Here is a 13,427-nt window from a genome sequence, read left to right on the forward strand (position 1 = left end):
TGGGTCAGAGAGGAATTTTCCCTGATTTTTATCCCCTTGGCCTGGGTTTTTCATCTGTTTTTTTGCCTCTCCCAGGAGATCACCTGGCTCCGGTTGACGTGGAGTATAGAATGTTGTGGTGCAAGGGGTGTCGCCTTTGTGTGGGGTGGACTGGTCGGTCCAGATGCTCTTTACTTTTCCGCCATTGTTCATAGGTTTATATGTAACCTTCAGGGCTGCTGACCGAGGGCCGTGTGACTCTGTCGGTCGGCACGGACACGATGGGCCGAAATGGTCTCCTTCTGCGCTGGAGATTTCTATGTTTCTAAGAGCTGGGGGAGTTATCCCCGGTGTCCTGGCCAATATTTATCCCTCAATCGACATAACAAGAACAAATTAACTGTCGCGTTTCTTACATTGCAGCAGTGACTAGAATCATAGAATGGTTTCAGCATGGAAGAAGCCCATTTGGCCCATCAAGCCCATGCCAATTCTTAGCTAGTCCTTCTCCCCTGTCCTTTCCCCATTGCCCTGCAAATTATTTTCCTTCAGATACTTATCCAAAAGATAAGATTGAGTCTGTTTCCAGCACCTTTTCACGCCGTGCATTCCAGAACCCAACCACTTGCTGTGTATAAAAGCTTTCTCTTACATCGCCTTTGCCAATCACCTTAAATCTGTGTTCTCTGGTTCTCGACCCTTGTGCCAATGAGAATAGTTTCTCTCTATCTACTCTGCCCAGACCTCTCATGATTTTGAGCACCTCTATTAAATCTCCTCTGAATCTTCTCTGCTTCAAGGAGAACAACCCCAGCTTCTCCAGTCTATCAACGTAACTGAAGACCCTCATTCCTGGAATCATTCTCAAATCTTTTCTGCACCTTCTCTAAGGCCTTCACATCCTTCCTAAAGTGTGATACCTAGAATTGGACACAGCACTCCAGTTGGGGCCGAACCAGTATTTTATTCAGGTTCATCATAAATTTGACACTTTTGTACTCTATAAGCCCAAGTTTCCACATGATTTGCGCCTGATTTTTTAGGAGCAACTGGTGGAGAACGGACTATCTTAGAAATCGCAATTCTCCACATTTTTCTTTCTGCAGTTCTAGTCAGTTAGAACAGTTCCACTTTGGAACAGAATTTTTTTCTTCAAAAGGGGGCGTGTCCGGCCACTGACGCCTGATTTCAAAGTTTCAACAGTGAAAACATACTCCAAACTAACTTAGAATGGAGCAAGTGAAGATTTTTGTAGAACTGAAAAAACCTGTTCTACACATTAAAAAATCAGGCGCAGGTTACAAATTAGGCATAGGGAACGAGGGGGGGAAGGGAAGTCATTAAATTCTACAATAAATCCTTACTTATACTTATACAAATATTATACAAATAAATCCAACCTGAATAAAAATTTATAAGCAAAGAAAAGATTAAATAAACCATGTTCCTACCTGTGTGAAAGTTCTTCAGGCAGGCTTTTAGGAAGCGGTTTGCCGTCGGGACCGAAGGCTGAACGGGCTGGGCCCGAGATTTCGGGCAGGGCCCGTCCCCAACACCAGAGGTAGGTGGCGTTGGGTCGGGTCGGGGAGAGAGGTTCGGTTTGGTTCGGGTCGGCGCGGGGGAGAGAGGGAGGGGGAGGGAGGTCAGGTCGGGGAGGGGAGGGGGAGGTCAGGTCGGATCCAGTCCAGGGGCGGGGGCGGGAGTAGAGTCGGGTGGGAGTGGCAGCGGCAGACGCAGACGGGTCCGGTCGGGGGGGGGGGAAGCAGGAGCGGCAGCGACAGGCGGGTCGGGTCCGGGGGGAGCAGGAGCGGCAGCGACAGGCGGGTCGGGTCCGGTCCGCGGGGGGGGGGAGCGGCAGACGGGTCAGGGGCCGGGGGGGGGAAGCAGGAGCGGGAGTCGGTAGGAAGCAGGAGCTGGCCGTGGGAGGAGCCTTATTCGCGCAGCCCCAGTGAGGCCATTCGGCCAGGGCTAGGGGCTGCGTGCTTCGGGCCCCTCCCACAGAGTTTTGGGCGCCTGGAGCTACTGCACTTGCGTGCCCACTGTAGCGCGCATGTGCAGAGGTCCCGGCACTGTTTTCAGCGCAGGGACCTGGCTCCACCCCCCACAGTTCCTGCTGCGCCGCGCCGAGGGCCAGAGGACCTGCAGGGAGGTGGAGAATACGGAGGGTTTTTTTAGGCGCACTTTGTGGCGCGAAAAACAGGCGTCCAGGTCGGGACTGCGCCGTTCTAGGCGCGGCTCGAAACTTGAGCCCTATATCTCTATTTATGAAACCCAGGAACCCGTAAGCCTTTTTAACTGTTTTCTCAACCTGCCCTGCTGCCTTCAACGATTTGAACTCTCTCTGTTCGTGCACCCCCTTTCGGATTGTACCATTTGGTTTATATATCCTCTCCTCATTCTTTCCACCAAAATGTACCACTTCACACTTTTCTGCGTTAAATTTCATCTGCCACATGTCCGCCCATTCCATCTATGTCCTCTTGAAGTCTATCACTCTCCTCCTCACTGTTCACTATACTTCCAAGTTTTGTGTCATTTGCAAATTTTGAAATTGTGCCCTGTACACCCATGTCCAAATCATTAATATATATCAAGAAAAGCAGTGGTCCTAATACCGACCCCTGGGGAACACCACTGTATACTTTCTCCAGTCCGAAAAACAACTGTTCAACACTACTCCCGGTTTCCTGTTACTTAACCAATTTCCCTTTTATTTCATGGGATTCAACTTTGCTGTCAAGCCAATTATGTGGCACTTTGTCGAACGGCTTTTGGAAATCCATGTACACCATGTCAACCGCATTACCCTCATCAACTCTCTCTGTTACCTCATCAAAAAACTAGATCTTGGTTAAACACGATTTGCCTTTAACAAATCCGTGCTGGCTTTCTTTAATTAATCCAAGTGATAATTTTAACCCTGATTACTGTTTCTAAAAGCTTCCCCACTACCGAGGTTAAATTGTCTGGCCTGCAGTTGCTGGGTTTATCTTTTCGCCTTTTTTTGAACAATGGTGTAACATTTGCAATTCTCTTTGATCCCCTTCAGGACATCCTCCTCCTCCAGCACTGTAACATTCTCCTTAACCAATATTGCCACACCATTTCCTATCTTTCCTTCCGTATCTTTCCTGAACACCCTATAACCAGGAATGTTTAATACCCAATCCTGCTCTTTTTTGAGCCAGGTCTCAGTTATTGAGACAATACCATATTCTCATGTGGCTATTTGTGCCTGCAGCTCACTTACTTTGTTTACTATGCTTCATGCGTGCACATACAAACACTGTAAAAACCATTTTAGACCATCCTGTATTCTCTTAGTTTGACCCCAGCTAATACTTTACTATTTCTTACTTTAGTGCTCTCTGCCTCTCCCAATCCTTTGAGCACTTTATTTCCCCCTGCTGCCAAATTAACACTAACCCCAACAGCACTAACAAACCTCCCCACGAGGATATTGGTTCTGGCCATGTTGAGGTGCAACCCGTCTGGCCTGTACAGGTCCCACCTCCCCAAGGAATCTGAAGCCCTCCCTCCTACACCATCTCTCCAGCCATGCATTCATCTGCTCTATCCTATTTTTATACTCACTCGCATGTGGTACCGGATGTACTCCCTTTGAGGTCCTGCTCTTCAATCTCTTTCTTAGCTCCCTAAAATCTGCCTGCAGGACTTTATCCCTTTTTCTACCCATGTCATTGGTACCAATATGGACTACGACCTCTGGCTGTTCACCCTCCCCCCTCAGAATGTTCTGCAGCCGCTCAGAGACATCCTTAACCCTGTCACCAGGGAGCCAACCTACCATTCTGGAGTCATGTCTGCAGCCGCAGAAACACCTGTCTGCTCCCCGAACTATCGAATCCACTACCACTATTGCTCATCCACTCTTCTTCCTTCTGCCCCGCCCCTGTACAGCTGAGCCACTCGTGGTGCTGTGGAGTTGGCTCTGGCTGTACTCTCCAGAGGAACCATTGCTCTCACCAGTATTCAGAACAGAATACTGGTTGGAGAGCGAGATGCACTCAGGGGACTTCTGCATTACCTGTCTGGTTCTCCTCTTCTGTCTGGCGGTCACCCATTCCCTCTCTGGCTGTACACTCTTAAGCTGCAAGGTGACCACCTCCTGAGACGTGCTATCCATGAAGCTGTCAGTCTCCTGGATGCCACCACAGTGATGCCAGCTGCCGCTCAAGCTCCAAAACCTGGAGCTCATGCTGCTCCAGCTGAGGTCACTTCTTGCACATGTGGTTGTCCAGGACACCGGATGGCACCACATGGCACAGGATGCATAATCCATGGGACTGAGCTGTTCTGCCATGCCTCTATTGAATAGACTGTGAACTAACTTAGCGGAAATAAACTTAAAACCTAAACAACACTCACCAGCTATTCATCAATCAGCTCCTTCCCTTGTGCCGACGTCACTTTCGGTTTTTTACTCTGATGTCACGCTTTCAAATTCTGCCTGTGTTGAGTTGCTCAGCTCGTGCTCAGGTCCGTCTGTGGTCTCGGGACTGCACTCGCCGCGCTCTTTATCCCCGCTCAGCTCTCGCTCCCGCTCAGGTCCTCCTGTGGTCTATAGTTTTAAAAAAAAAGTACTTTATTGGCTGTAAATTGCTTTGAGATATCTGGTGGTTGTGAAAGACGCTATATAAATGCAAGTCTTTCCTTTCCTTTCTTTTACCTCCTCTAATATAGCTTCATCACATGGACCCACTGGATCGGCCAACAGGTCAATCACAGAGTCCCAGGAGCTTGGTCCCCTCTTCTGTTTGCAGCCGTGAAATATTTTCACCCCCACATTTAAGATCAAAGCAGCCTCAACTCTCTCCATTCACCAGCACCATTGCCTCCCTCCATTAACCAGTTTTTTAGGGAGTTGCCAAATGTGTAAGATATAAATTAAAATCTGCAAATGCAGCTCATCGTGCAGTCACAAGAGGGGGATAAAAGAACTAAAGGGTGAATAGTGAAAGATTAAATGGTTAGTTTTTAAAGTTATGTAAAAAAATACAGCATGTAAATCAGCATTCCATGAATGAAACAAACGAAAAATGAAATAAAAACAGAAAATGCTGGAAATACTCAGCAGGTCAGGCAGCATCTGTGGCGAGAGAAACGTTTCAGGTTGATGACCTTTCATCAGAATGGAAAAAAGTTAGAGATATAGCAGGTTTTAAGCAAGTTCGGAGGCAGGGAGAGGGGAGGAAAGAACAAAATGGAAGGTCTGTGACAGGGTGGAAGGCAGAAGAGATTAAATGACAAAAGGGATGATGGTGCGAGGCAAAAGGAGATGGTATGGGGCATGTAAAGGAACAAAAGATGGGTTTAAAAGAGGCGTAAATGGGAATAGTAGAATCATCAACAGCTGCCATCCAAAAGAATGGAGGCAGAGGTTATGATCTGAAATTGTTGAACTCAGTCTTGAGTCCAGAAGGCTGTAAAATGCCTAAACGAAAGATGAGGTGCTGTTGCTCGAACTTTCGTTGATCTTCATTAGAACAGTGTAGGAGGCCGAAGACAGAGGTCAGAGTGGGAGTGGAGCAGAGAATTAAAGTGACAGGTGACTGGAAGCTCAGGGTCATGCTTGCGGTCTGAACAAAGGTGTTCTGCAAAGGGGTCATTTAATCTGCATTTGGTCTCCCCAATGTAAAAGAGACTGCATCGTGAGCAGTGAATACAATATACTAAATTGAAAAATGTTCAAGTAAATCGCTGTTTCACTTGAAAGGAGTGTTTGGGGCCCTGGACTGTGTGAAGGGAGGAGGTAAAAGGGCAGGTGTTGCATCTCCTGCGCTTGTATGGGAAAGTGCCTTGGGAAGGGGAAGGTGTATTGGGGATGATGGAGGAGTCGACCAGGATTCCGTGGAGGCAACGGTCCCTTCGGAATGCTGAAAGGGGAGGGAGGGAGATGATGTGTTTGGTGGTGGGATCACGCTGGAGGTAGTGGAAATGGTGAAGGATGACATTGAATAAAGTTAAGACAGAAATAGACAGTTTCTTAAACGATAAAGGGGTTATGGGGAGCGGGCGGGGAAGTGGAGCAGAGTCCATGATCAGCTCAACCATGATCTTATTGAATGGTGGAGCAGGCTTGAGGGGCCGTATGGCCTAGTCCTCCTCCTATTTCTTATGTTCTTATGATCCATTGAATGTGGAGGCTGGTGGGGTGGAAGGTGAAGACAAGGGGAACCTTATCAGGTTCTGGGAGGAAGCAGAAGGGATGAGAGCAGAAGTGCAGTCAATGGAACACAGAAGGTCAAGGGCCCCGTCAACCACAGTGGAGGGGAATCCTCGGTTGAGGAACATGAAAGACCTATCAGAAGCACTGGTGTGGAAGTTGGCATCGTCAGAACAGATGCGACGGAACAGAGAAACTGGGAGAATGGAATAGAGTCCTTACAGGAAGAGGGGTGGGAGGAAGTGTAGTCAAGGTAGCTGTGGGAGTCAATGGGATTATAGTGAATGTTGTTCGACAGCCTATCCCCAGAAATGGTGACGAGGAAGTCGAGGAAGGAACGGGGAGATTCAGAGATAGAACATGTGAAGGTAAGGAAAGAGTGGAAATTGGAAGCAAAGTGAATGAAATTTTCCAATTCAGGGCGAGAGCAGGAAACATGTAAAAGCATGAAAAATGAACTTAAAATCTATCAGGCAACAGAAAATGCATGCATTATCATTGTAATAGTACATATTTGTCACTAGATGGAGCCAGTGCACTTTATATAGCTCAGTAGTTCTCAAACTTTTTTCGTTGAAGGACCCCTTCTCAAATCGATTAGTAATTGCGGACCCGCAAAGGACCCCCATCTTGATTATAATACTGAATAATTATAGGCAGTCCCTCGGAGTCGAGGATGACTTGCTTCCACACTAAAAATGAGTTCTGAAGTGGCTGAGGAGTCCAATGCGGGACCTACGGTCTGTCACAGATGGGGCAGACTGTGGTTGAAGGAACGGGTGGGTGGGGGGCCTGGGTTGCCGTGCGCTCCTTCCGCTGTCTATGCTTGGCTTCAGCTTGCTCTTGATGAAGAGCCTCGAGGTGCACAGTGCCTTCCTGGATGCTTTTCCTCCATTTTGGGCAGTCTTGGGTTAGGGATTCCCAGGTGCCGGTGGGGATGTTAGATTTTTTCAAGGAGGCTTTGAAGGTGTCCTTGAAGCGTTTCATCTGCCGACCTGGGGCTCACTTGCAGTGTTGGAACTGCGAGTAAAGCGCTTGTTTTGGGAGTTTCGTGTCAGGCATGCGGACGATGTGGCTTGTCCAGCGGAGCTGATCGAGCGTGATCAGTGCTTCGATGCTAGGGATGTTGGCCTGAGCGAGAACATGGACGTTGGTGCGCCTATCCTGCCAGTGGATTTGAAGGATCTTGCGGAGGCAGTGTTCGTGGTACTTCTCCAGTGTTTTGAGGTGCCTGCTGTACATAGTCCTTGTCTCGGAGCCATGTTGGAGGGCGGGTATCACTACTGCTCTGTAGACCATGAGCTTGGTGCCGGGTTTGAGGTCCTGGTCTTTAAACACTCTCTTCCTCAGGCGACCGAAGGCTGTGCTGGCACACGGAAGGGGATGTTGGACTTCGTCGTCGATGTCTGCCCTTGTTGACCGCAGGCTCCCGAGGTATGGAAAATGGTCCATGTTGTCCAAGGCCTCATCGTCGATTTTGATAACTGGGGGACAGTGCAGTGTGACGGAGGCACGTTGGTAGAGGACCTTTGTTTTACGGATGTTTAGTGTAAGGCCCATGCTCTCGTACGCCTCTGTGAAGGTGTTGACAATGGCTTGGAGTTCAGCCTTCAAGTGTGCGCAGACGCAAGCGTTGTCTGCATACTGTAATTCGATGACGGAGGATGAGACGACCTTGGAAGTTGAACAGATTCCCGTTTGTCCTGTAATTTAGCTGCACTCCAGCGGGAAGCTTGCTGAGGGTGAGCTGGAGCATTGCAGCAAGGAAGATCGAGAAGAGCAGGACATTCTGAAAAGGAAGGGTGAACAGCCAGTTGTCGTGATGCACATTGGTACCAATGATATAGGTAAAGAAAAAAAAAGGGATGAGGTCCTACGAGATGAATTTAAGGAGCTAGGAGCTAAATTCAAACATAGGACCTCAAAAGTAGTAATCTCGGGATTGCTACCAGTGCCACGAGCGATTCAGAGTAGGAATCTCAGGATAGCTCAGATGAATACGTGGCTTGAGCAGTGGTGCAGCAGGGAGGGATTCAAATTCCTGGGGCATTGGAACCGGTTCTGGGGGAGGTGGGACCAGTACAAACCGGACGGTCTGCACCTTTGCAGGACCGCAACCAATGTCCTAGGGGGGGAGTGCTGTTGGGGAGGAGTTAAAACTAATATGGCAGGGGGATGGGAACCAATGCAGGGATACAGAGGGAAACAAAATGGAAACAAAAGCAAAAGACAGAAAGGAGATGAGTAAAAGTGGGGGCAGAGAAACCCAAGGCAAAAAACAAAAAGGGCCACTGCACAGCAAAATTCTAAATAAAAAGGCAAGCATGAAAGCTCGGTGCCTCAATGCAAGGAGTATTCAGAACGCAGGAGAGGGCTCTGAGCTAGTTAGAATGGGTGAGAGCTCAGATGAACAGGACCCCAAGAAAGAATGCAAAAGGCAGGAGGCAACAGAGCAGAGTAGCACTGGGGTAAGTGTAAACCACAAGGTGATAGGAAGGAACAATATGTATGAATATAAAGGGGCTGCAGGAGGGGTCAAAACTAAATATCATGGTTTAAAAACTAGTATTAAAACACTACCGAAACCCACGCAGCATTCAAAATAAAGTAAATGAGTTGACGGCACAAATCATTACAAATGGGTATGATTTGGTGGCCATTACAGAAACGTGGTTGCAGGGTAGCCAAGACTGGGAATTAAACATACAGGGGTATCTGACAATTCGGAAAGATAGACAAGAAGGGAAAAGAGGTGGAGTAGCTCTGTTAATAAAGGATGATATCAGGGCAGTTGTGAGAGACGATATTGGCTCTAATGAACAAAATGTTGAATCATTGTGAGTGGAGATTAGAGATTGGTGGGCGTAGTTTATAGGCCCCCAAATAATAACTTCACGGTGGGGCGGGCAATAATGAAGGGAATAATGGAGGCATGTGAAAAAGGAACGGCAGTAATCATGGGGGATTTTAACCTACATATCGATTGGTCAAATCAAATCGCACGGGGTAGCCTGGAGGAGGAATTCATAGAATGCATACAGGATTGTTTCTTCGAACAGTATGTTACAGAACCTACAAGGGGGCAAGCTATCCTAGATCTGGTTCTGTGTAATGAGACAGGAATAATAAACGATCTCCTCGTAAAAGATCCTCTTGGAATGAGTGATCACAGTATGGTTGAATTTGTAATACAGATTGAGGGTGAAGAAGTAGTGTCTCAAATGAGCGTACTATGCTTAAACAAAGGGGACTACAGTGGGATGAGGGCAGAGTTGGCTAAAGTAGACTGGAAACACAGACTAAACGGTGGCACAATTGAGGAACCGTGGAGGACTTTTAAGGAACCCTTTCATAGTGCTCAACAAAAATATATTCCAGTGAAAAAGAAGGACGGTAAGAGAAGGGATAACCAGCCGTGGATAACCAAGGAAATAAAGGAGAGTATCAAATTAAAAACCAATGCGTATAAGGTGGCCAAGGTTAGTGGGAAACTAGAAGATTGTGAACATTTTAAACGACAGCAAAGAATGACTAAGAAAGCAATAAAGAAAGGAAAGATAGATTCCGAAAGTAAACTTGCGCAAAACATAAAAACAGATAGCAAAAGCTTTTACCGATATATAAAACGGAAAAGAGTGACTAAAGTAAATGTTGGTCCCTTAGAAGATGAGAAGGGGGATTTAATAATGGGAAATGTGGAAATGGCTGAGACCTTAAACAATTATTTTGATTCAGTCTTCACAGTAGAAGACACAAAAAGCATGCCAAAAATTGCTGGTCACGGGAATGTGAGAAGGGAGGACCTTGAGATAATCACTATCACTAGGGGGGGTAGTGCTGGACAGGCTAATGGGACTCAAGGTAGACAAGTCCCCTGGTCCTGATGAAATGCATCCCAAGGTATTAAGAGTGGCAGATGTTACAGCAGATGCATTCGTTATAATCTACCAAAATTCTCTGGACTCTGGGGAGGTACCAGCGGATTGGAAAGCAGCTAATGTAATGCCCATGTTTAAAAAAAGGGGGCAGACAAAAGGCAGGTAACTATAGGCCGGTTAGTTTAACATCTGTAGTGGGGAAAATGCTTGAAGCTATCATTAAGGAAGAAATAGCGGGACATCTAGATAGGAATAGTGCAATCAAGCAGACGCAACATGGATTCATGAAGGGGAAATCATGTTTAACTAATTTACTGGAATTCTTTGAGGATATCACGAGCAAGGTGGATAGAGGTGTACCGATGGATGTGGTGTATTTAGATTTCCAAAAGGCATTCGATAAGGTGCCACACAAAAGGTTACTGCAGAAGATAACGGTACGCGGAGTCAGAGGAAATGTATTAGCATGGATAGAGAATTGGCTGGCTAACAGAAAGCAGAGAGTCGGGATAAATGGGTCCTTGTTGGGTTGGAAATCGGTGGTTAGTGGTGTGCCACAGGGATCGGTGCTGGGACCACAACTGTTTACAATATACATAGATGAGCTGGAAGAGGGGACAGAGTGTAGTGTAACAAAATTTGCATATGACACGAAGATTAGTGGGAAAGCGGGTTGTGTAGAGGACACAGAGAGGCTGCAAAGAGATTTAGATAAGTTTAGCGAATGGGCTAAGGTTTGGCAGATGGAATACAATGTCGGAAAATGTGAAGTCATCCACCTTGGGAAAGAAAAACAGTAAAAGGGATTATTATTTGAATGGGGAGAAATTACAACAACATGCTGCGGTGCAGAGGGACCTGGGGGTCCTTGTGCATGAATCCCAAAAAGTTAGTTTGCAGGTGCAGCAGGAAGTCGAATGGAATGTTGGCCTTCATTGCGAGAGGGATGGAGAGGGAATGAGAGGGGACCTCATGGAAACGTTTAAAATTCTGACGGGTTTAGACAGGTTAGATGCAGGAAGAATGTTCCCAATGTTGGGGAAGTCCAGAACCAGGGGTCACAGTCTGAGGATAAGGGGTAAGCCATTTAGGACCGAGATGAGGAGAAACTTCTTCACCCAGAGAGTGGTGAACCTGTGGAATTCTCGACCACAGAAAGTAGTTGAGGCCAATTCACTAAATATATTCAAAAGGGAGTTAGATGAAGTCCTTACTACTCGGGGGATCAAGGGTTATGGTGAGAAAGCAGGAAGGGGGTACTGAAGTTTCATGTTCAGCCATGAACTCATTGAATGGCGGTGCAGGCTAGAAGGGCTGAATGGCCTGCTCCTGCACCTAGTATCTATGTTTCTATAAAAGCAGGGAGGTCCTGCTGCAACTGTATAGGGTATTTGTGAGGCCGCACCTGGAGTACTGCGTGCAGTTTTGGTCACCTTACTTAAGGAAGGATATACTAGCCTTGGAGGGGGTACAGAGACGATTCACTAGGCTGATTCCGGAGATGAGGGGGTTACCTTATAATGATGGATTGAATAGACTGGGTCTTTACTCGTTGGCGTTCAGAAGGATGAGGGGTGATCTTATAGAAACATTTAAAATAATGAAAGGGGATAGACAAGATAGAGGCAGAGAGGTTGTTTCCACTGGTCGGGGAGACTAGAACTAGCACAGGCTCAAAATACGGAGGAGCCAATTTAAAACCGAGTTGAGAAGGAATTTCTTCTCCCAGAGGGTTGTGAATCTGTGGAATTCTCTGCCCAAGGAAGCAGTTGCGGCTAGCTCATTGAATGTATTCAAGTCACAGATAGATAGATAGATTTTTAACCAATAAGGGAATTAAGGGTTACGGGGAGCGGGCGGGTAAGTGGAGCCGAGTCCATGGCCAGATCAGCCATGATCTTGTTGAATGGTGGAGCAGGCTCGAGGGGCTAGATAGCCTACTCCTGTTCCTAATTCTTATGTACGATGACACAGCCTCACTTGACCCCATTCCGATCGTGGAATGGGTCTGTGATGGAACCGTTGGTCAGGATCACGGCTTGCATATCATCGTGAGCAGGCAGAGGATGGTGACAAACTTTTGAGGGCAGCCGAATTGGAGGAGGACGCTCCATAATCGTTCACGGTTGACAGTGTCGAAGGCTTTTGTGAGGTCAACGAAGGCCATGTACAAGGGTTGGTCCTGTCCCTTGCATTTCTCTGGTATCTGCTACGCGGTGAAGATCATGTCCATTGTGTCCCTTAGTGGGAAGAATCCGCATTGCGAATCTGGGAGGAGTTCTTCAGCCACAGGAAGGTGGTGATTCAGGAGAATTCCTGCAATGATTTTCCCAATGGTCGACAGCAGGGAGATTCCTCTGTCGTTATCGCAGTTGGATTTGTCAACTTTCTTGAAGATGGTCACGATTACAGCGTCCCGGAGATCTCCTCCTTCCAGATAAGAGAGATGAGTTCATGGATCTGCGTCAGTAGTGCTTCTCCGCCATGTTTTAGTGCTTCGGCGGGGATTCCATCTGCTCCTGATGACTTATTCTTCAGTTGTCGGGTGGCCTTTTCAACCTCGTGGTGGGCAGGGGTTGTGCTGTGATGGTGGCGGGTGGCATGGTGTGGGATGGAGTCGGGACACTCACGTCGAAGACAGAGTCTCAGTTAAGGAGATCCTCGACATGCTCCTTCCAGCGGGCACTGACTGCCTCTCTGTCGTTGGTGTGCACCTCCGTTCTTGGCCAGCAGTGGGGTAGGGCCTTGGGTACTTGGGCTGTAGGTCATCTTGATTGCGCTGAAGAATCCTCGCACGTCGTGGTTGTCCACTAGCTGCTGGATTTCGAGCTTTTTCCACCCACCATCTAATCTTTAGATCGCGGGTTTTCTGTTGGACGTTGGCGTCTGTAGAGCTGCTTTCTTGCCCTCGAGTTGTGCTGCTGCTTCCCGTCCAAAAATGCCTTGCACTTGCAGCATATTAGCACCTAATCTCCTTGCCGTTCTCATCGAACCATTCTTGGTGTTTCCTGGTCGAGTGACTGGGAAGCCTTGAGGGCTGACCAGGCACTGTGGACACTCTGTGACTCTGAGTCACTGGGAGTCATCAGATTGGTAGTGAGGCGCTGGCTGAATCGAGCTTACTAAGCGGGATCATTGTGTGCTCTGGCATTGATTTTCCTGCGGCATTGTTTCTGTTGCCGTCGCTGTTTTCGGGCAATGTTGATGGTGGTGATAGAGCGAATAAGGCGGTGGTCCGTCCAGCAGTCGTCAGCTCCCGTCATGGCACGGGTGGTGTGCATGTCTTTGCAGTCCCTCGCTTGGACGATGACATAGTCCAGCAGATGCCAGTGTTTGGAGCGAGAGTGTTGCCATGAGGCTTTATATTTGTCTTTCTGACGGAA

General features: G+C 47.7%; 1 protein-coding gene and 1 long non-coding RNA gene across 7 annotated transcripts in view; one reads left to right on the top strand and one right to left on the bottom strand.

The window, feature by feature from the left end:
- Positions 1-13,427, top strand: part of LOC139259794 (RNA-binding motif, single-stranded-interacting protein 1-like) — a 769,398-nt gene that overhangs the window by 47,396 nt on the left and 708,575 nt on the right. The gene's annotated exons all lie outside the window — the stretch shown is intronic.
- Positions 1-13,427, bottom strand: part of LOC139259797 (uncharacterized) — a 53,993-nt gene that overhangs the window by 38,775 nt on the left and 1,791 nt on the right. Inside the window, exon 2 of the long non-coding RNA XR_011592657.1 lies at positions 4,369-4,561. This is a non-coding gene — a long non-coding RNA (uncharacterized lncRNA). The remainder of the gene's footprint in view (positions 1-4,368; positions 4,562-13,427) is intronic.

The sequence above is a fragment of the Pristiophorus japonicus genome, chromosome 3 (assembly GCF_044704955.1).
Source record: "Pristiophorus japonicus isolate sPriJap1 chromosome 3, sPriJap1.hap1, whole genome shotgun sequence".
Taxonomy (NCBI): Eukaryota; Metazoa; Chordata; class Chondrichthyes; family Pristiophoridae; genus Pristiophorus; species Pristiophorus japonicus.